Source organism: Brienomyrus brachyistius, chromosome 15 (genome assembly GCF_023856365.1).
Source record: "Brienomyrus brachyistius isolate T26 chromosome 15, BBRACH_0.4, whole genome shotgun sequence".
NCBI lineage: Eukaryota > Metazoa > Chordata > Actinopteri > Osteoglossiformes > Mormyridae > Brienomyrus > Brienomyrus brachyistius.
This window is the reverse complement of record NC_064547.1, coordinates 11,052,894-11,077,538: the sequence shown is the minus strand read 5'-3', so window position 1 is coordinate 11,077,538 and position 24,645 is coordinate 11,052,894. Positions and strand designations below refer to the sequence as shown.

General features: G+C 40.1%; 2 long non-coding RNA genes across 2 annotated transcripts; one reads left to right on the top strand and one right to left on the bottom strand.

The window, feature by feature from the left end:
* Positions 1–4,924: 4,924 nt before the first annotated feature.
* Positions 4,925–24,155, top strand: LOC125709350 (uncharacterized). Its single transcript, XR_007382681.1, has 3 exons — positions 4,925–5,052; positions 21,521–21,616; positions 21,792–24,155. It is a non-coding gene; the product is annotated as an uncharacterized LOC125709350 (long non-coding RNA).
* On the bottom strand, positions 18,955–21,733 carry LOC125709349 (uncharacterized). The gene is made up of 4 exons (XR_007382680.1): positions 21,545–21,733; positions 21,214–21,296; positions 20,951–20,998; positions 18,955–19,476 (listed from the first exon to the last, which is right to left on the bottom strand). It is a non-coding gene; the product is annotated as an uncharacterized LOC125709349 (long non-coding RNA).
* Positions 24,156–24,645: the final 490 nt, after the last annotated feature.

Below are 24,645 nucleotides of genomic sequence, written 5' to 3'. Positions count from 1 at the left end.
TAGCTATCAACAACTAACAACAGTGGACTTTTTTAGAAATAATCATGAAAACTCAGCAACTTCAGAGGTTCATCGGCTCAACGTACAGTACAGTACCATATGTAGTTACTTTTATTATAACTGTGTAGCTTAATAATAATTATTAATATGTATCGCATTATTCATTTTCTGACTTACCTACAAATGTAACAAAGACAGACATAGGGAGCGGATCTTGTTTGTAACTTGGGGACTGCCTGTATTTTTCCACATGCAGCAGAATTTGGGAGGGAGGAAAACAGACAAGATGTAGGGAAAATAAGCTCCTGTTTGGAAGTTATATATGTTTAGTTTTCGTGGATGTAGAGTGAAAATGTAGCCGCCTACAGATAGCGTATCGAGGAGGAGTGTGGCCATGATGCCTTTTTGATCCCTGTGTAGGGTAGAGGGCTTCAGTGAGAGAGGAAGTGAGGGAGTGAGAGAGTGTCAGTCAACGCCTGACATTTTATGCGGCTACACTGGGTCTTGTGGGGTCTCTGTAGTTATGTATATGGGTCACCGGACAGGCACACTTGGTGCTCAGCAATCCTCAGCCCATTGTTTCCCAGAAGGGAAGTTCACAGTATGAAGGGAGCATGGTAACGCTGCCCAAAACCTCAAAGTGCAGGAACATGACATCATCCTATTGTCTGCAGCCATCCTGAGTCTGGCCTCAAATGAGACCTGCTTTTAGGAGACTCCTTCATCCACTAGTGAGGCGGGTGCAGTTACAAATGCTTTAATAATTTCAGACTTTGATAGTGTTTTATGCCCATATTTGTAAAGAATAATCTCTTGGTGGACACTGGGAGGTTTATTTGTACTCCTTGCTTGTTTGTGTCTGTGTGCTTTATACTGTTTGCTGCTATTCAGGGCAGCAGCAGCATCTTATTATACTCAAGGATATCAGTAAAAATGTATCATTACTCAAAATGCAAAAATGATATTGGAAAATGCAGCTAGGATATTTACAAAGACTTAATAACCATAACAGCCATTCTGTTTATAGAAATACTATACATTGCAATATTCACAATGTCCTTTAACCTTGTTATTGTCTGGTACTTATTTTGGTATTCTTTATTTCTAGTATTAATAGTTTTTTTTTTGTGTGAATTGTACTTTTTGCCACCAAAACATTTCTATAAAAATTGGATGCACACATTTTATTAGTTAAACAAAGGCCCTCTTTCCAGAAAAGTTTCACTGAGTGACATATTCTGCAGACAGTGATAGGATGCATGCATGAGGGAAACAGAATGGAGAATTACCTGAGAGTGCACACACAGTTAGTCTACTAACACACAGTCCACAATTAATGTAAAAACAAAGTAAAAAATAACTCATTTGGTCATATGGATGAACAACAGAAAGGTAATGGAGAAATGGAGATATATTTTTCATCTCAAACAATGGTGGGAATTATAAAAGTGCGTAGCTGAGGTGTGTTCCAGATGGCCGATATGTGCTCTGGGTGGCTCCTGTTCTATCATGGGTATAATTGCCCTTCCGGAGGTCTATGATGATTATTGGTAGAATACTTCTGTTAATGATATGGATGTCATGTGATGCTTGTGACATTTATATATTGAGGTGTTTGTTTGTTGACAGCTCATATCTTGTGTGACCAAGCTTTTCACAAGCTTCATGCTGCAGAGATACACCACAGTGGAACCTGGACAGGTGATCTGTCACAGATGGCCTGCAGCAGCTGTTGTTTTCCTGCCTCTGACTCCATGTTATTTTTTATGGCACCAGTCTCTGTAAAGCCTAGACACTGGGGTGTGGACAAACCCAAAAAAGGGGCTGTTCTTATGATGCTGGAACCACCACATGTGCTGCAAACGATCACACCAAATCACTTAGTTCTGGCATTTTAGCCATTCTGATGTTCAGCCAGTAACTGAACCTCTTGATCACATGTGTGCTGTACAGTATGTTTGAAAGATCTGGCTGTTTACATTAGCAAGCAGGTGTACCCAATAAATTGGCCACTGACTATATATATGACTAATATAATCATTAAATTATTTAGAATTATTACCATAAACATGTTCCTGACACCTTTACACTTTCACCATTTCAAATGGGAATTTTAATGAATGAAATGAGATACTGAATATTTTCCCATAAATATACACAAATATCTCTCTATTAATTGCTACATATACACTAGAATTATGTGAATACCACTGTGTGACTATAGACCAGGGATGGGCAATCTTATCCTCAAAGGGCCAGTGTGTATGCAGGTTTTCGCTGATTGGCTGAAGAGTCCTCACTCCTGGGCTTGAACAGCTGACCTAAAGGTTATCCCAAAAACCTGCATACACACTGGCACTTTGCAGATAAGATTGCCCACCCCTGGGGGGTATTTTCCGAACATTGCTTAAATCATCCCGGATCATATGCCTCAACTTGGATGAGTTAATACCAGTGAAACTCGTCTGGGATAAGTCGGTTTTTCAAAGGCAGCTGTGTAGTAGATTAGTCTAGCTGGATCCATTCATCCGAGATGGTTGCACGTGCCATTGCTGCTTGAAAAGCCCATATAAATCGAGTCTATAAAACTTGATCGGCAAGTCTCTCATTGGCTTCCACAAAATGTCAAAAAACAGAACGCAATTTCATGCATTCCGAGCACGACCTTTTATTAGAGGGTATGATGAATTCAAAGATTTAATATGTACTAAAGGAAACGCATCAAAAGTGGCCCAAATCAGAAAAAAAGGTTGGCAAAAAGTGTCCGACAAATTAAATGTATACGAAGTTTTTAGTTATTGTATTTATCACTTGAATATAATATTACGTTTCCAGTGTTTCATTAATATGTTATTGTCATAATTACAGATCAAACACAAGCACAATCATGCAGGACATGGGAACAAGTTAAAGTAAAGTACAAACACATTTCATTCATATATATATATATATATATATATATATATATATATATATAAGGTTTTGGAAATTCTGCGTAATGAGAATATTAGTGTGATTTTTAAATTCTTTATAGAACTGTAAATTTATTGCGTATACATTACCTGCAATGGCACAAAATGCCTCTTTAATTGCCTGCACTCGCAGGTGTCCGAAAAAAACAGTTGTGAATTGCCTGGCAAACTGTACTCTTTGATATATTTTCCGCATCGCCTACACAGTATACAAAAAACTGCAGCTTGCAAAATATCTTGAAGCAAAGCACGTTGTCTATGTGGCTGTGAGGGCCCGACATCGCCTATTTGAACTTCTCCTATACGGAGCTAATAAATCTGTAAGATATAACATTCCATCTCATCTAAAGCGGTATCTTTCGAAAAGAATATCATCCAGCAACAATTAAGGATCTTGCCGATCGCGCAAAAGCCTCTCAATTTGAAATTCCCTTATTATTATTTGTGCACCGATTGCAATTGGTTGCTCATCCATGAATGGCGAGGCCATGACTAAATGGATTTTCATGCACGGACAGTGATTAAGTGCGTGAGCTAATCCCTAAGCCTGTGTGGAATTTACAACCATTTAAAAACCATTAGAAGAAAGATGTTACCTGGAACCTTCGGCGGAGCTTAATATGGCTCAGTTTATGACATCATAAGCAAGAGGGGGCGTATCCCTTATACTGATTGGTCGAGGGCTTATGTCCATATATGGTGTCATACATGCTGTTAGGGTTATCTTCTTCTAAAGATACGCTGGAAACCAACCAGTCTCTGAACACAGAATAACACAGACAACTGTGATGACTTTTTACTCGCTGCAAGGGAAGTCCGGTCCTGACTTCGAGGTGTCAGCCTCTCAGTCGAACTCAGTCAACTTCGAAAGAGGAACTCCCCTCGCAGTATCTTTTATTGAGGTACACAAACAGGATATGCAAATAACATTCAACATTGTTTATCACCATGTATGGGGTGGAAATATTCAAGCGACAGTTCTTAAGAAGTGTTATTGCTAAATTAAGATCAGGCTGCTGCAGGGTGTTATGTCTAAGAAATGGCATCTAGCAAAATGACAATAAAAAAGTACATATTTCTCTAACACATGCTTATGCCACATGTTGCAGATAGGGGTCATATTGTTTGGGGGATAAGGGTTGCCGTTAATAGAATTTAATAGAATAAAAATGCATCACATGTATTTATTAGCTTGCTGCTCGCACGCCGGACACCAGTCAAAACACAAATGCTTATACAAGATCAAATATCTTAACAATGTCTCTGACTCTTATTCCACAAATGTTCTGGTTCACATGAACCAGCTCTGAGCCAGTTCTTCAGTGGCTCAAATCACATTACCAATATAATTTTAATATAATGTAAATTATTTATGTGCTCTGTTCTTAATATTCAGCCATCTGGTCAGGGAAAGTTTCTGTAATTTGCATAAAGATTACAGACACCATTGCTTCTCTGATACTAATTAAAAGTAAGCATGCTCTGATTTGTATGCCAGAATAAATCTGGACTGAATCAGGTAAAAATGCTTTTAGTTGCCTGAATAGTAGTATACATCCTAAATGCTTGCTTCAACTTCTCCTTGAGTTGGACCTTGGGAGAGCGTCTGCAAGAACTCCCTCTGCCAAAGTCCATTTTACCTCAGTCCGAAATCACTTAAAACAATTTCTTGCCTGCTATATTTGCTCCGGTGTTTGTATTTTATGCAGCCTTCCCTTTCAGTAAATGTTATATAAGCATTACAACTTCTTGCAGATGGAGCTGAAGTATCAGGGAAACTTCTGTGACCAATACTTCACAATGTCCCAGGGATATCATGTAGTCTCTAACAGATTGTTACAGTATATGCCATGGCTTTCGGTGGATAAGTTTATCCAGTATATCCAGGCTGATTTATTGCTTAGCGGATGTAGGATGTTTTGTAAAGTACTGCTGGACGCTACCACTGCCAGTCAAATGGTAACAGCCTCTGTTGGGTTGGCGTGGGCTGCTGGGATGATTGCTCTCGTTTGTAAATTGTCTTAACATCAAAAGTCAAATGTTTTTGAATAGCCAGGCTGGCACACAACTGATAATCAAGGTAAGAAGGACATTTCATGTTTTATTATTCAATTATTTATTGTACCTCATTAAGATGGCTCTGCTAGCAGGTTTTTCATAATAATAATTTATATACTTCTTTTGTCATTTGCCCTTTGTCAAGGCTACACCTCACACTTGGTCAAATTTGTTTGTTTAGTCACAATGTATGGTGTAATATTTTACATGGACAACCAAGCGGAGCGACTAATCCTTGTTAGTCACTGAATTGAAGAGCAAATGCAGAGAACATGCATAACAGGAATACAATGAGACAGCTTAAAGACATACTGTAGCCGTTAGTCTTCTGTTGTCACACTCACATAGCTTCACGTTAATAGTTGCATAGTGGGTGATTTGTAATGTATTGTATAGCTCTTTCTCAAATGCTGACTTGCATTTGTACCTGGTCATTCACTGGAAGCTCAGCCTATCTGCAATTATAATAGAGGTTTTGTGTCTTTCACAACTCTGCAACATGCAGCACTAAAATGAATTGGTTTACAATGGTGAACTAAATTGGTTTACAATGTTTCTACTAGACGAGATCCAGGCTGAATAGAAATTTTAATATATAGATCCAGTTCAAGGTCATATTTTAGTAGGACATGTCAATTTCAAAGAGTGAGAGCTGTGCTTACTTATTGGACTGTATAGTGGTGATTAAGTACAAGTATTCTTGGTTGTAAGCTGTAAAAATGAAGTTCACTGAAAACTTAAAAACTCCTTCTAACATAAACCAGTGTGGCTCAGTGGTTGGCACTGTAGTCTCATATGTGCACCATTGTAGGTTAGAATCCTATAGCCAACTCTCGCTGGGAAGTTTACTCATGCTTCTTATAAACAAATTGTCGTGCCGTACGTGGGACGCGGAGCGGAGACAAAGGAGGAAATCGGGGAACACAGGATTTCATCAAAGGGGCAGGCAGGTAAACAAGCAGTGACATTACAATGATCGGACTGGGGAAACAAACTGAAATGCGGACTAAATATACTGAACTAATGACAGCAACAAGAAACAGCTGATAAACACAGGGATTCCACATGGGGTTAACGAGGGGGCGTGGCACATGGAAGGAGCAGATGATTGGGTCATGACATAAATTCTATGGATACGGATTTATGTCTAAAGTAATCCATCCATCCATCCATTTTCCAAACCGCTTATCCTACTGGGTCATGGGGGGTCCAGAGCCCATTGCAAAATCAATGGGCACGAGGCAGGGAACAACCTAGGATGGGGGGGCCAGCCCATTGCAGGGCACATTCACACACCATTCACTCACGCTTGAGCACCTACGGGCAATTTAGTAACTCCAATTAGCCTCAGCATGTTTTTGGACCATGGGGGAAACTGGAGTACCCGGAGGAAACCCCACAACTACATGGGGAGAACATGAAAACTCCACACACATGTGACCCAGGCGGAGCCTCAAACCCGAGTCCCAGAGGTGTGAAGCAACAATGCTAACCACTGCACCACCATGCCACCCCCGTCTCGACTTATGACTCGAGAAGACTTGAGGTTACAGTCCCCCTCTGGATTCCATAATGTTAATTTTATCATTTCAGTGTAAATTAATTCTCTGCTGTCTGCATTTTCAATTGGCTGAATACAAGGTCTCCAGAGACAGTTTGCTGGAAAGATGCATCACCCTCTGCATATACACGGACGTAAAAATAAAAAAAAGGGCAACCATGAGTGAACACTCTTTTCAGCCTCTCTCTGCCTACAAAGAACATATCCTACAACATACTGTGGCGTTTTAATCACTATAGGTAAAAAAAAAAACTGGGACTGCAGTTACATGACTCGGACAGCAAAAATGATAGAAAGACATTTGGCAAATTACTTGAGACTTGACTGGGACTGTAATATTTAGAGACTTGACTCGGACTCGCCTAGAATTGACTTGTTCCCATCCCTGATAGGCAGTAGGCATAGGTACTTATTGCAACTCTGAATATGGACAATTCTAGTACAATTACTTTCGACCTAAATCTATCTAAAAAAAATGCTACCTCAGAGAGTTCCCAACTCAACCATAGGTACAGAATGGGCTCACAGGGCTGGGACCAGATTAAAAGCCTGCATTCTGAGTGCACAAGTTGCCGACCCTTCAGGCAAATACTGACGACTTGCACAAAGCCACCACTTTCATTAAATGTAAATAAATCCTCATCTGATTATTCAGACTTAAAACCTTGTACTAAGCGATGATGTACTATAAGAACAATGTCTTTCTATCATCCATTTGTGACATGATTCTTCTTTTTACATAGTTTATCCCTCATTCTTGCATAATCATTAAAATATTTTGGATTCTCTTTTTGTCTGTTTTGCAATGTATAAATAATGCGCTATTATAGTGTCATTATTGTATGACCATAATGAATCCAACAATCCCACTGTTGAGTACAGTAACACTGCCATATCTTCTGGCTTCCTCATGACTATGAAATGAGTCCTGGAGTTATGGGAATGTTCAGAGGAGCTTTGGTACAGTGTAGTCCTCTGAAAAGGATGTTTCTACTTATTTGGAGGGCAGTGCATTTGTGTTGTAGCTGATTGGTTTATGTGATGCCTGAATGGGCAGGTTTGATGGGCATGTCCAACCAGAAGGAGACTACAGGGCAGACCCAGGACTTGATGGAAAGATTATATGTCTCAGCTGACCTGGGAATGGCTTGGTATTCCCCTGGTGGAGCTGCAAGAGGTGGCTGTTGAGATGGAGGTCTGGGAATCCCGGTTTAGATTGCTGCCCCTGTGACCTGGTCCTGGATCAGCGACAGGCACTGGATTAATGGATGGTTTACAAGCAGTTAATGTTCCCTGTTATGAATGCTGTACAGATGGTGGTGGGATTGGCACAGGAAGATATTTTATTGGGAATTGTGTTTCATACAGTATTTACAGGGACTGGGCAGGGATGCAGATAATAGAAGAGAAAAAAAAGAATTAAGCGATGGAAAGTGATAAATTCCATCATGTGTGAAATATCCAAAGAGTACATGACCTCAATAAGGGTGTCAGGGTCATTGTAGGTTTGCTGGGGGTGAAATAGAGCAGTACAAATTCACCTCATACTATGAAGCCTGAACCAGTGACAGACAGAGTAATCAGGCATGATGAAACAGAGATTTCTTCTCATGATGAGCAGGAGTTAACACCATGGCCAATTCTGATCAACATGCTATTTTTTCCACAGACATGGCTTTTGCAAAAAAAAAATAAAAAATAGATTACATGCTTTTTTTCCTCAGTCAAAGCATTTTGACGAATCTTGCTACAGATCTGTTTGTCCATGTTGGACAGGATGTCAATTCCTGACGATGAACCAACCTGTCTATTAGAAGGATCCAGGCAGCCAAGCGAGGCAGACTTTGGCGTGGCTGAGAGTGCCTGTGAGGGGGATGGATCTTCCGTGCGTGTGAGGTGGTTATAGTGGACTGTGTAACGTCCACGCTGGGCAACTCTGAACAAAGTCACATGGTCAGTCAAGCTGCAGAAGTTGATTATGAAACATATTTTCAATCTTCCATTACTCTCGTTTATAAAAAATGGGAAAGCCTTTGGTTTTTTTATGCAGTATTTCCTGCTTCAGCCGTAAAAAAAACACCTAGTTTCCTAGCTTGGGAACTGCTGTTACTACTAATGTGGCTACTGATAACAATGATGTCTTCACACATAGCAGACCACTCATTTTCATTAATGTTTTCCACGGCAATTACCATCATGATAATGAAAACAAGTTTTTGTTTGTCAGTTTCTACTTAAACAGCACCTGCTCACCATAATGTATTACCCTCATCTTTATGCTAAACCTGGTTTTGCTAAATTAATTCTATAGTGAGGCAGATAGGCTTTTGGGTCACCTTGTCTCAAATCATCCTTTATAGGCAGTGAGCATGTTACAGCTGAATAACTGCATGCCTATGAATTTTCTAGTTTACCCACAACCGATACAAAGTTCCAGAACTTTAGACTAGGCGGCTCAAAGTAAAGGCCCCCATCATCTGCCCCGTGACGTGTTTTAATCCTTATTAAATCTGGCCTGCCAACTGAGAACATTCTAAAATCATGTCTTGTTTGACACTTTCAATGTGTAAAGATTATACTGAAGAGAATAGATTGAATCAGCTGTTAGATATTGTTGAATGAAAGACGCATTGCTATGTATCCAAGCACTTGATGATAACAGTACACAGTAAGTAACCAAGCACTGCAGACACAGAAGAAGCCCCTACCAATGACTTCTATAGGGATTCCCACGAGTATAAAGTAGAAAGAAATAGTTATATTAAATGGTTAAGCGGATAGCAAGAGAACAAGGAAAGCATAGCCTTCCCCATATGTTTTGGTGACCTTTCATAGTGGGGAAGGTTTGAGGCAATAGATGTTTGAAATTCCAAAAAGTTCATTCTAATTCCAAAAAGTTCATTCTAATGCACCTCGCCCTGATGTTGTGGGTTGTAAACATGGCATGCTGTGAGTCAGGATGCTGAAGGACAAATGCTGGTATCGATGATGACATGAAGGATACCGAGGGCATGTCAGGATATTATTTTAGATTTGTGTAAAACTGGCAATTATGAACACAGAAGAAACACAAACTGAGGCATTGCTGCAATGTGATTTTATTAGAAATATATTGCAGTAATACAATGGAGTACATTTGTATTACTCAGACAGATTTAATATGACATGAATGAGACGCTAACTCAGTTGTGAGTATCCTGCATCTTGAGAATGCTATTTAACTGCTACTATTTCTCTCACAGCCATAATGAAATTGTGATACTTCATTAATTCCTGCAGAGACATTCTTTGTAGATGAGAGCAGGCTTGGGGATCTGAGAGAAGACCAGCCACCTTGCCGTGCACAGTGAGTTAGGGGTTAAGGCCTTATTCAAGGGCCCACAAACATATGACCATTCAGTTAATGTTGGGTTCAAGCTAGAGACCTAAGTTAACTTCAACGTGACTCACAAAATCACAACAACTACATTTGAGCTTCCAAACAGACCGTCTTGCTCCTTAGAATGTGACCACACATGACTTAATGTACACTTTTCTTTCTTGGAGGGGGTCTTCAGCTGAAACATGGGGGATGACCTCCCTAGGTGGTCTGATTTGTTTTTGAAGATTCCCAATGACTAATTGCCCTATCATTTTTAACCAGGTGTTCCATTGAACAACTCACACTGCCATGACATATACTGTAAAGATGCCCTACATTGTGCTTTGAAAAATGAGCTGCTGTTATAATTCAGGTAATTGTATGCAAGAAGAGTCATATTTGGTCAGGAGCAGAACTATGGCAGAAGGTTACCTCAGCTTCAGACACTCAGGAACACAAAGATCACACAGAAAGAACTGATCAGCCGCTAAAATAAAATAAAGCTGATGTTTCCGTTAAATAAGAGCGGCTTCTCGCAGGCAGAATAGAAATGTCAGAATCCCCAAGACTTCTCTTTTTTCCATGAACTCCAGCTGATCACAGAGGGTCCATATTTAGTCCATGGAAATATTGATTGTGTCATAACAAATTTGCACAGAGCTGTAAGATAAACAGTACAGTGAACCGTGTGATATTACTCTGCATTCCACCATCTTACAGAACCAGCTACCCCTTCAGCCCATGAATACCCCACAATACTTATATTTTATTCCTTTATAGCACAAAAGGGATACTATCCTATTTCTGTTCATACTGGAATGCACTGCATGTCCTGCATGGGATTTAGCCTTCGTCTCTTCTGTCCTCATGTGCTTTAGATGTCTTTGAAGAGGATATCTCCTCTGCAGTGCCACACTAGAGATTTCCAAAGACTAAATGCAGAAATAAAATCTGTGATTCTCAGAAACAAGTCACTTGCCTGGTATCACACCCCTGCTCCATAAATGAGGAGTTATTCTGGGATTTAGTCATATCTTTGGCCCTTAGTGACAGAAAGCAACATGTGTCTTTCATCTGAAATATAAAGCTTCATTTAGAAAGCAATTCAGGTTGACTTAGATCCGTACACGGAGACTGTAACCAGGCTCCTCCTAAATGGGGCCATTACATTTATAGGGGCCGTGTATGGCTCTGCCTTGTTGGATGGTCGCCGGCTCAAATCCTGTGTCCAGCAGTGCAATGTCACCATTGGGCTCTTGAGGAAGGCACTAAACCTTAATTGCTCCAGGGACCAGCCGGCCCTGCTCTTTCTATGGGATGTCACTGTGGTTAAACGTGTCTGCAAAATATATAAATGTAATGAAATGTCCTAAAAGGGACACCAGGTGTACATGTTATGGAAAGAATCTTTAGTCGTCCAATGGGGAAAAAATCAAAAATAACAAAAAGTAATTGCTTTACGTGGTATATCACGCTTAAATATTAAAATATAAGAATGAAACCAATTATGGGTATATTTTTACCTTTAAATCTATAAATTCCCAAACTGATATTTTTGTGTATGATTTACTTTTCATTTTTACAGTGTTCAAAATCCAAAATCACAGATCTCAATTATTTTCAAATGAAACCTGCTGCACAATCTGTATGCTTTAGCATTTCAAATTATAGTATGGAAGTATAAGGACCTCCAAGCCTAAGTCCACACCTTACCTGACTGAGTGACTTCAGGATGGGCCTTATTTTCATCCCAGCAACACCCCCTTTGCCTTAAAATTACCCTGAAGTTTGGGAGAATAACGGTATGGTTTTTCCAAAAAGGTTTGCTTCAGATAAACCTTGATATTTCTTTGAAAGCAATAGCAGAATATTCCTGAAACCACTTCGCCTGATTTTCTTGAACAAGCTATGTTTAACTGGAACAAACTCCTGAATGAGTTCAGGGTAGTCTTCAAGGAAGTGTTGCTTAGACAGAAGTGTTTATTGAGGGAGAATCTCAAAAACTTTGCCAACATTAAGAAATCTTACCTTAGAAGCAATGGACACAGCAAAACACCAATTTTATGTGCATCGCCTCTGACTGATCTTAATTTCATGAAATTCCTTGGAGTTACATGTGGGCTATTTGTATTGTCACTCCCCTTACATGGGATGTGACAAATGCAATTATTGATGTACACAAGAGTGAAGTACTTCTTCTTGATCACAATATTAAGCAACAGTGCCAATTCAAAAGGAACTATGCCATCTAGATGGTCATTTAAAACATCTGGTGGGTAAGCAGATGCAACATGAAAATAATTAAGCTTTTCAGATGCTGCACGTTGGTTTCTCATATGGTAGCATGGAGTGCGAGTTGGACTAGACAAAGTTGCCTAAACATGCAATGCATGCCATTGTACTCCATTCCTTTGAAAAAGTTCAGATGTTACTTCTTGAGATTGAAACTCTGAACGCACACCAGTATGAAGACAGCAGATGCATGATTCTATGAAAATTTCAACAAATCCTGCCACAGAATGAGCACCCAGATTATCTGCCACTATGGTCATCACAGTCCGTTTTAGCTCTTTTCCGATAGCTGGAATAAAGAGACCCTCTTTTTCCAAGCTTGCAAGATCTGCCAACAGTTGTTCAAACGCCTTCTGAAAGCCAAAGCGCCTCTTATCATCTGCCTTACAGAGAATGGATAAATAAATAATGAAAGTGTTGATAGGGGCTGTGATGAAACAATTCCCAAAACCTGATACACAGCCACGATTTCGTGCTTCTTGTGGGATGTCCCAAGGAGAATACATACCTCAGAATCATCAATGTAAAGAATAAGACTTATACGTCTTTGGAAGTGAACTCCACCCTGAAAGGACTGGAACTGTGAGGTACCATGAGACTTTCCTACAGCCACTAGTGTCTTTTAAAGTTTTTTCTTTTAAAGATCCTAGTTAGCCTTAATCCATGTGCTGGACTGTGGAATCCTGAGCATCCCACACAGCACACTAAGAGAATGCAAACTGAACACACATAGAGTGAAGGGAGATGTGAGGTAAGCAGGGGGCACAGACTTATGTAGTGCAATCACTGCTTTCTATTGAGCAAGATCAATTTCATACTCAGGAAATTAAACCTATATTTTATCTAAATATCCTTTTTGTATAATCATTTAAGCTTCAGAACCTCATCTGATTGATTAGTACAGAAATAAAACACCCCTTCCTGGGTATTTTCTCCCTGGTTGAAATGTTTGCATTCACATTGGAACCTCTTAATTGTGGCCAAACGTACTTTTTTTCTGGCCTCTGAGATGGATTTACGCTCATGAATCTCACAGCACCTCGCTTCCTTGCTCAAAATGAAAAGTGATGTAATCAGACTTCCATTTCCCTTTCTCTACCCAAAGCAGCAAGAAGCTGCCTTATCGCCTACTCTCATGTTGGGATGTGCAGGTTTTGTGCAGCAGGATAATCAGCAGGCGTGCAGTTCTGTCAGACTCTTTTAGGGTGCACCATCAAAGAGACACACAGCCCAGTGGGCAGGAAGGCCATTTCCTTTAACTGCTGGCAGCCGGGGGGTGGGGTCACCCTTTATTCAAGGTCACCCATTATCACTGTAGCTGGAGGTGTAAGAGCTGAGACCTCTCTGGGGAGATTCTTCTCCAGGTCTTCAAAAGAGATGAAGAACCCAGGGGAAGATCTGAGGTCATCCTGTATAAGCCATTTCCAGTACACTTGGGAAACATTAATACTGGATCTCTGCCAATTAAAACCTCATCGACCACATGCACCACATGCACTCTCTTTATGTGTCTGGTATATCCTATAGAAATAGTCCCAAAACCTTCCTCTTCTTTCTTCTTTTCACTCTTCTTCTTGCTTTCCACGTGCCTCTATATAGCCTGTTTTCTAAAATGTTATATCCTCCACAGGGGCTTTACTTCAGATCATTGCTGACTTGCTCCTTGCATGTACCACATACAGATTACTTTCCCTCCATTTTCACACACTAAGTAGAGCTTCATCCTTTTCATTCACCCCAGGTGTAGAAACTCGATAAATTTAAGTCCTGGAATAAAGTTTAGGCTAAAACTGTGGTCATAATGCCCTGCTGCCTCTTTAGGGTCACTGGAAGAAAAACACAGCGCCCAGGTGGTACACCTTGAGCGGGATGTCAGTCCATCTCGGAGCACAGGGCAGGGGATACCCTGGACAGGATGTCAGTCTTCCATGGGCCAGGTCCTTATTTTGAGTGTGCTGACATCTGGTCCTGTCAGAATTGTGTTCAGAACACTGTTCTGTCATTAGACGTTCAGTGCTGGTGATTTTCTTTTTCCTTCCCCACCCCTTCACTGCATAATGTTGTACTTCTGTGCTGATCTGCTGAGAATGAAAGGGTGTGTGTTCCACGAAGGTTATTGATGACCTTCAAAATAAAAGGGCTGCGTTATTGTAGACAAAACACAGGAAGGAAGGAGAAGGAGTCTCAGGAAGAGCCTCCATAGCAGTGTGTCTGCCGCCAAGTTGTCTGTAGGTGGGGCTGTGTTTGAATGGTTTGTGTGCCCTGTGTTGGGTTGGCACCCTGTCCTGAGTTATTCCCCACCTTGCACTTGTAGTTTCCAGGATAAGCCTCCACAAACCTGCAGAGGACAAGGGGTGTGATGAATGGATGGATGGAATGATATTGAATGGAGTGGAACATGATGCAAATCAATCATTTGCATTTATATGGAAACTTTGCCATTTAATCATTATACAAAGCATTATTCTCCTTGTATGTAAGCATGGAACTTGATATTCCAGTAAGTCAAGACTCTCTTGGGGCATTCAGTTCCTCAGAAGTGTCTTTACTCTATAGGACGTCTATATTTCAAACTTACATTTTCAGTTAGTATGCATTAAGCCTGTATTGCAATAGTCAGGGTCCCAGTGGGGAAGATTTTTCTGTTTTGAGCTAGCAGGAGTCAGAACAGTACCACTGAGCTGGTTTTGTGACCTTTAGCACCTTTATGAGCAATTGATCGCTTGTCCCATGTCTGGTAATGCCTCAGGTAATATATGTCAACCAACCGTAATTGGACTAATCACCAAATTAGGGTATAGATATGGCTTTGTGGATTACTGACAGAGGAGAGTTTAGAGAAATATGCTGACACCTGCTGTGTGTCTTTTTTTTGTTACGCATGTTGCTTTGCTTAGTTTTTTTGTCCACAAAAAGGGAGCACAGTACAACAAATCCCTAGTCTACTGTTATCTCTCTGCCGGCTAACCCTGACTGAGGCATTCACATAATTAGATTGCACATGTATAGTGTTTGTGGCACTATGAGTGCTCTGCCTTGTGATGGATTGGCATCCTGTTAAGCGTGTGCTCTGCCCTGTGATGAACTGACATCACGTCCAGGGTGTCCCCTGTGCACCATGATGGACTGACATCCTGTTCAGGGTGTCCCCTGCCCTCTGCCTTGTGATGGGCTGGCATACCATCCAGTGTGTCCCCTGCCCTATGCCGTCTGCTGTTGATGTCAGGTCACCTTCTGACCGTGTACTAGATAAGCAGATAGAGACAGAAGGATATGATCACTGCAGAAAGCTGGTGGTAGTAACAGACATTGCTGTCATGTCATGTTGTGACATATGTCGCTCTCACAGAGCAGCTGAGTCTGCTGTAATATATGCTGTCAATGATCGACGTTACAGGTACGACGTCATCAAATATAAATAAAGCCAGGTCAGTCAGAGCATCAAACATTTTTAAAATATTGAGATGAATATGGTTTTCACATTATAGTACTCATATTATATGCTTCATATGATATACATTACAATTTCCCTCTCATACTTTAATGATTTAAGTTTTGTTGACTACTTTCGATACATTATCCCTCAAAGTAGAACAAACTTTACTATAAACTGCAAGGACGTGGCCTTGAGGACAGCTGCCTGGAATTAAGCACCATGAAATGAAGACATACAGCAGCACACCACCAACAAAGCCATACCAGTGCAGTCCCAGTTAGGTCCATCGCCTGCTGTTCCCTGTTAATGAGAGAATCAAGTCCTCCCAAAGGAATCCGACATCTTCCGTGGCAGCTTGAATGTCCCAGCAAGCGGATCCCAGCTTATTCTCCAGCACATTTCAAATAAATTTCCACACGCGCATTAAAGGCAATAAGGCGTCACTAATTCACCTGAACAGCATGCTTTGGGGCAGTGGGAGGGACGCCCTACAGATGGGGGTGGCGGTGGAATGGGGTTGCATGCAGGGTGTCGGATTTTAACTCTCAGCTCCAGGGCTGTCAGGAAAAACACTGAAGCGCATTAAGCACTGAGCCACTGTCCTGCCCAGGCAAATTGTACTTACTCAAATAAAAATGCTAAACATGAGAAAGACTCATTTTTCTCCTCCTGGGGTTAATTAAGAGCCAAGGAACACAAGATGCGAGCTCTCTTATGACATCGCTGTCTCCTATAGCTGAGAACACACAAGTTGTGCTTTCTCAGGACAGGAATCACTTTTTAATATTATTTCCCAATAATGACCATGTGAATTGCAGAAATGGAGCCATGAAAAGTATGAGAAGCATGAAATCGAAGGGATGCCTCTTTTCATTGCCATGGTGAGACTCGAAGCCATAAAAAAAGCTTTACAGCTACTCTTAATTAACAACACATCAACGTTATATTTTAGGTGACACTTTACATTAATGGCACTTCCATAATGCTTTTATAATGCATACGTGGAACATATATTATATCTTAGCAGGTATATCTTAACATCCTAACATACATTAATAGCTTTAATATACATTAATAACAAGCATTATATGCTAATATCAAACATTATATTATATAATGTTATTAATGCATAATCAAGCTAAATATAATAAAGCTATTAAGGCAAAATAAAGCGTATGTTTGGATCTTAAGGTATACTTACATACTGCGTATAAATGTTCTGTGAATGCATAATGAATGTATTATGAAGGTGCAGTCAATGTAAAACCTTACAATACTTTATATTGAGGAAAATTCGGCATTAGATGAAAATATATCCATTTTACCTCACAGATGAAGATATTGAGAAGAGAAAAATTAAATAAAATTCACAGAAACAAGAAGTGAGTGGTGTAGTAAATTATAATGACAACAGTATACAGTAGCAGACCTTCCTGTGACCATCAGAGTGTCTCTGAACCTAATTCTCCCAGTTAAGGCAGTGAGTGCCTCATATTCGTGGTCATATGACTCTTCCAAACTGTTTCCCAAATGTTTCTTTCCCAGCGTATCCTCAACTTTCAGTTCCCTAGCAGCGGCTCAGAGCATTGTTTATTGTTGTATATAATTGTCATAGTACAGTCATCAAAACAGACTATAGATTTATAAGCACAGAATCTTAGAAGACAGGAGGAAGAAACAGCAATTTAACAAATGCAACCAAAATAAAGACAAAAAAAAAAAAACAGCGGAAAGTAAAAGGCAAAAGAGGCAGTGTTTTGTGGAAGGGCTGTCGGACTACAGCTGTGAGCTGGGTCAGACATTAAGGTCCTACTGAAGGACATGCATGCCAAAGGAGCCTGCCAGCCAAAAGCTGCATTGCATTCTATCTATTGCATTATACAGAAAAATATGCATGATTCCCCAATGGATACATTCTTGCAGATGTTGTTTTCCTTAAACCAATCAAGCACAATATTCAATATTATACAAGATTCAAGATTCAAGACTTTTATTGTCATTGTTCAGTTGCCTGGACAACGAAATTAACTGACAGACCGCAAAGATGCAAGAACAGTGACAGAGACATTACGAGATTAAGAAAAAAAATTTTGAAATACATCTAATGTCACATTTAATATGCTGAGCCCAGTAGAAACCAAAAAAAAACACATACAGAGACAGCAGAAGCACAGGAATATATTCTGAAAGCAGAACGGGACGCACCACTCAGCTCGCTCACATAGACAGAGAGCTTCCAGGGAGGACGGTGAGCTTTCCTGCTTTGATGAATTTACACTTTACACAGTTGCCATCTCTGGGGCCTGACCACAGCCTTACGGTGCAGGACATTTTTCATGGCTTTTTAGCACTCATCCATGGGGAGTGGATAAAAGTAAATATGTTACAAGCAGGAATAATATAACATATAGCTAGCCCAGAAAAGGCAGCATCAGCAGAGAATTCGATATGGGCAAGTAGAATGTAACTATTATAACATAGTGAGCAATCCTGTTCTGTTCTGTTATTCACGGTTCCTGCTTGTTTATATCAATACCCATGGGGCTTGTGGGGGTTTCAAAAGTGCTAAGATAGATGATAGAGATGGTCATGCATTGCATCTTTATTTTAATTGAAGAGTTCAAAATATTTGTAGGGGAGTTTTAGGTCACCCATTAGCAGCCAAACAAATTTTACTGTAAGACCATAACAAAGTTCAGAAACCATTTCACTCAAACACCACATTTTCCACCTGTTTTCTCTGAAATCCTAAAGGGGAGGAGGATCAATAACCGGCCGTTCTAAAGCTTCATACACTTATTTTTGATATAAATGGCACATAAAATCCAAACTGGGAGTGGGGCAGAGGCTTCTGCTTAAGCACAGCACTGGTGAACCAAACGGACAAGACACTGCATGCAATCATGATGAAATAATGAAGGTTTCAAGTGCAACCATCAGAATAATGAATGCAGACTTCAAAGATGGAGAGAGAACAGCGGCGGGAAAGCGACTGGGAATCTTAACACGCTGATCACTGCCAGAATCAAATGGATTAAGGGGGAATGGGAATAGGATTTAACTCTTCAGGAACAGGATTGATGCAGTGGAGGCAGAAGCACAAAAACACCAAGGAGCTGTCCAGAGATGTGTGAGTATTGAGAAAATAAATGAAACTATATGGTAAATGGATTCAGGGCAGCATTTAGAGTCTGGGTTAGTTTACTTTGGGGTGTGTGTGTGTGTGAGGGGGGGGTTATAGTTTTTGTCATGTTCAAAGGTCAGGTAGGATAAATTAACAATCCAGGTCACCTTTTTATTCAGTTTGGTATATGAAGAAATTACCAGCTGTGTAATGAAGACATACTTGTCTTAATAAAAATCACATACATAAGCAACACATATTTTATTTAAACCATATCTGCATTTTTTTCTCTCCAGCCTACAGAGCAGAACTTTCAATGCTCATTTCTGTTATTTATCTTAATGGCTAGCAAGGGCCTCACAGAGGAAAAAGGTAAAACACATTAAATCCAATACAGAACAATAAGTTATATAAGGAATAGACAAGAGATATATAAGGAATGTAGCAATGATACAGTCTGAAGATCCCAGAGCCAAGTTGGCAGGTTTAATGATTCACTGCAAAGCCAAGTGCAAAAGAATGCTGAGAAAACTATTCAAATCGCATTCAGGAAACAATCATGACAGAAACACAGAAAGTAACCAGTTCAACAAAAAAGGTATCACTTTGAAGAGGCCCTTGTAGTACCCCTAGTTGACAGGCTGTGTCCAGGTGTGGTTTGGCTGGGAGAGGCTGCAGGGGGCGACACTGAGAGGTTACTGAGGTTGATAGTTTCATTCAAGGATAACGGTACTGTTATAGTTGCAATATATTTTGTTTTACCTGTTATAATTTGCATTTAGTACCAATTTTATTATACCTAGATAGGTTTTGCCTTTTGCTGTTCACCTTGTAGCAGTACTAGTATTCATTACTCATTTTAGTTGAAGGAAATGTTTCTTTACAATGCAATGCTGTTAACAATGCACCAATAACTGCAGTGAGATCAAGAAATTCAGCCTTTGTGTTATATTTCAAAAACAAGGTCCAAGTCTTTGAAGAGGCACACAATGAACTGGGCACTGCATTGGCTGGTTCTCTGCAACTGTGTGAATTCTGTATCCATTTAGACCTTCATCTTCCTTGCCCTAAAATCCCAAGCATGGAAGTCAACTAAGTGGTGTTTTTTTTCTTTTTGGTGGAGAAAGTAGAATCCGGGGAATTTTGGGGTCAATTCAAGAAACAAACTTCATTCGATAAACAATTACTATTTCACGTGTAAATGCTCCTAAACGATTTCTTGACAAACATATAGCGATTAAAGCACACTAAAACCCCACATAAACATATGTGCAAAAATTCATAGCATTTTATTTAAAATACCTATTTTAACTCATTTGTCATGAACCGTGGGTAAGGACAGGAAGACGGGGGAAACTGGGGATTTATTAATGGGGAGATGGCTACGAGAATCACAAGACATCACAACATTAATGACGGACATCAGACAGGGAAGCACACGTGGATGATCAGGGGGTGTGGCACACATGAGGATCGAACGTGGCATGATAGATCAGTGCTGTGAATATACAGCACAATGATGATTTTATAACACTGGTAGCTGTAATAAGGTAAACCGTTAGTGAAAGACACATACATGAGGTGACAAATTCTCAGAGAAATACTCGGAAAGCCTATCACAAATGGCTCCAATTACCCATCATCCCGTGCTTCATTTGCCAGGACGTTCCAAAATTCCCAGAAAGAAAACCACTAACAAAGGGAAGTGTATAAACTTTTAGGTCAACCACAGGGTGGCCGTTCAATGAACATATTTGTAGCTTATGAACGTACCAGAGTCCAGTGTGTGGGTGAAGTGTTCTTGTTATCACACAACCGAAAACAAAACAAATGATGTGATCACAAAGGAATTACTAATTCCACTGAACCTGTGATTGCAGACATGGAAAGTACTGTATAAGGCTCATCAAATTCAGAAATGTGATTCCTGTCCTGTCTGATGATTTTGCATTGTTCACGGTGTTGTGCTACTTCGTTGTAAAGGGAACTTGATGAATGTCATATTGTATTACACAGTAGTCTAGTATGACAGGTACAGTATATTTAAGTATAGCAATTGATCCAATGCTGATTGGTAGTTTAGTTGTACGTATAAGGTGAGAATGACACAAAATCCCCTAAAAGGCCTGAGAAAAACTTCATTTACCTCTAGGTGATGAAATTATGCTCATAGTTCATGCTCATGTGGCCTGACCTGTCAAAAAACAACGTGCACAAAAATATTCATCAAGGTATTCTGTAGTCACACACCAGCTGGACAGCACTCCAATGATGATAGATAGATAGATAGATAGATAGATAGATAGATAGATAGATAGATAGATAGATAGATAGATAGATAGATAGATAGATAGATAGATAGATAGATAGATAGATAGATAGATAGTAGCAGCAGGATAAAACAGGCACCTCTAATTTCTTTTGGTCTTCCTTGATGTTAGGGTGTAATGGGGCAATGACTTCCTGCTTTTCTTTACCATTTTCCTTCTTGCCTTTGAGGAAGTAGAAGTGCAGTGTTATGAATACTTCATGGGACGCCCACGGAAAGATTGTTACACACATGAACATTTTTTTGTGCCTGCAGAAAAACTGCTTTACTCAGGAAGTCAAAATGCTCCCGTATCTTATGAGGGATTTTCCCACAGCTAAATAATTGAGCTGAAATAGTTTCTGAACAGCGGCAGAGTATCTGCCTTTAATCATGTTTCTCTTCTAGGTCTGCAAGGCAAACGTTTTTCACCTTTGTTTAATTAAAAAAGTGCAATTTCGGCAAGATTGGTCAACAGCTCCACCCTGGATACCTGCTATTACGGTATAATAACAAAGAAAAATAAATTGCCTTTACATTTCTTTTCACCTAGTAGTGATGTGTGACTATCTTGTTGTGTACTTTTTGATATTTTTAAATCAAAACATGGCTGGTGTTGAATATAAGTATCGCTTTTCTCTGAATTATGTTTGGGAGTGACATGTGTTGTTTTTTTCAGCGAAGGCATTACAGAGATGCCATCATCCATCAGAAGCGACAGCCCTGCACACACAGGAGATACGGCTGCTGTTGTGCTCTTGAGCTGGAAAAGTCTTTTAGGTTCTCGGTTTCTCTCATGTCACAGCAGCCTTCAAAGTGACTCCCCGTCAAAAATATCCTGCTCGAGACAAGACCCAAAAACCCTCCTGTGACGGATAGATGAAGATGAATTCCAATCAAATGAGCCAGAAAGACAGAAGAGATGCTCAGAAAGAGGCTTTTGGGTAAAAGTACGGGATTATTTATGGATGGGAGCCCAGAGAGACGCAGCAGAGCTCTGTCTGTGAAACAAGCACGGGGATCTCAGACAACGTGTGAAAATATGTCACTTTTGTGAAGTCCTCATCTTTAATGTAATGGGTTATTTATCAGTCAGGGAACTGAAATGAAAGAGACCTCTTCTATTTCTGATTGATATCCTGTTATCGTACATGAATGCTCAGACGACAAGGTCATACACCTGGAGGATTTAAAGGCTGGGCATCACCCTGGCTGCCCTTACTTCTAGGCACTACTTCATCAGTATAACATTAACTGGGGGCAAAGCCTCATATACTGTATATGGTATAAACACTCAATGAAGCTTTACAGTTAATGCATGGCTGTAGTGTAACAATGGCGAAGTGGCATCCTGTTTTCCTTCAACTTCAAGTTCAAGGGGATTTTATTTTACTTCTTTAACCAATTACAGTCTTCATTGTATGACATCACCACATACATTACAACCAGTGTTTTCTGTTAAGCGGCACAGATTTGTAAAGTATCCATTTAACTGTATATGCCTTGTTAAGGGACATGCCATAGATACAAAACATATGAATATGCTTACCTGCAAAGGCTGTATGGAGCAATATAGGAACATGTCATTAATTTGTGATGACAATAATAATAATAATAATAACAATAAGCTGGAGGTTAAGGACCTTGCTCAAGGGCTCACGGACATGTATGCTCTGCTGAGGCCAGGCTCGAGCCAGAGGCCTTCAAATCACAACTCCAGAGGCTTAGCTCGCTGAGCCACTCACCTTGAACATCGTTTCAAAATGAGGAAAAATGGTTCAATGTGTTGATGTCATACAATAAAGACTGTGATTGGTTAATGATGTGAAATGCAAGCCCCTCCCTTTTTGGCCCAGGGATGTGTTGGACTCGGGAAAATCAGTATGTCTGTGGTGAAACACCTTGCATTGCTGCTTGTCCTGTGCAGTGTCACGCTCAGCTTGGATACCATCCATTGAAGGTCACGAAACAGTGAAACACCCTGAACAAAACACCACTCCATCACAGTGCACTTCAGAGACACTAGTACATCTATTTATTGTCCAGCCCTTAATGCTGGTCAATGTAACTTAATATGTAACTTAACATTTCCAAATTTGTGCTATTTCACTTTGTTTGAAAAGCCACAAAAATTCTGGTAGCATCATTTATTGTGTGCCTGCTGTCCAAATATGATATTTAGGTATCGAATAAATACTTGTACAAATAAATGTTCTATGATGACTGAGCAATCTAAGAAATACTGAAATATTTCCTAAAAACAGGGTGATGTATAAATGGAAAAATCAGCTAGCAATATAACACAACACCTTAAGCACTTGTCAGTAAGGTTTTTTAATCAGTGTGAGTAGATGGAGAGTAAATGTCCAGTTTCTCTCTGGAGGGAGTGTTAGGTCACCATGACTACCGAGGGTGATTTAGTTCATCTACCTCTCACTCCCTGCAGGTGTAATAAATTGGCATGCTCTAAGTCAGACCCAAGTGTTGATGCCTGTCACAGCAATGCGCTCCATTTTCCACCACAAAATTGCCAACATTATCTTGGTCCATCCCCCCACCATTTTGGATGTAGGGTGGTGATTGTCCCACCTCTGCCCTGATCCTGTCAGTCCCTGAAAATAGGAAATCCCTGATAAGCGTCTGCTTTCTGGCCAGATTCCCATGACTGTGACCCAAGTGCTCTCAGAACTCTGTCTCAGAACAGTCTCTGTGAACAGTTGTAAAACAGTCCATCCAGGACCGATAACAGGGGTGATTTTAGGTGATTTTTTTTTTAAGATGGGGGGCATAAGAGAGGGCATAATTCATACAGGGCCAACCTCATCATTAGCCAATGGTAGTCAATGAGAGAAGGGGACATTCCAGAGGCCAATCAGCTGCGGTCAGTATCCTTGTGGCCCCACCCTCATACAGTATATGGCCCTTATTGCTATCTCATTGCATCCGCACCTCTTCACTGTAGGCAATGAAAATAATGAGCAATAAAGGGATGACCTGACTGCCCTTTTTTAATGGCATTATTTATTAAAAGGGGTGATGGTGACCCCTGACTATGGGAAAAAAACATTTGTAAGAAAATCTTTTTGTTCTCATTTTGTGATACTGCTGAATGCTCTTCTGCCTTGGAGAAGTTGATTGATCTGAAGCAGCCACTATGGACTGTTTTATCAATTCGCTGCAGACTAATTTCATTGCACATCCCAATTTGTGGCAGAAAAAAATTATTGATTTGTTCATAATCATTTCCTTTTCATGAATGCAATCTAGCATACGTTAATACATTGCAAACTTAAGATCTTTACAATCACTGACATTTTTAAAACTTCACCAACTGTTAGAGTCTGATAATTGAGACATTTACAATAATTCGTGTCATCATGAACCCTAACCTGGTCCACCAAAGAGCCATGAAAGGTGTTTTAATGAGGTCTATGGACATTCATACATAACTAAAAGGCCACATTTTAAAATATTCTCAGAAGATACTTTGACAAGTAGGATGTTTCTATAGCACCAGATATAGCATAGTTTGT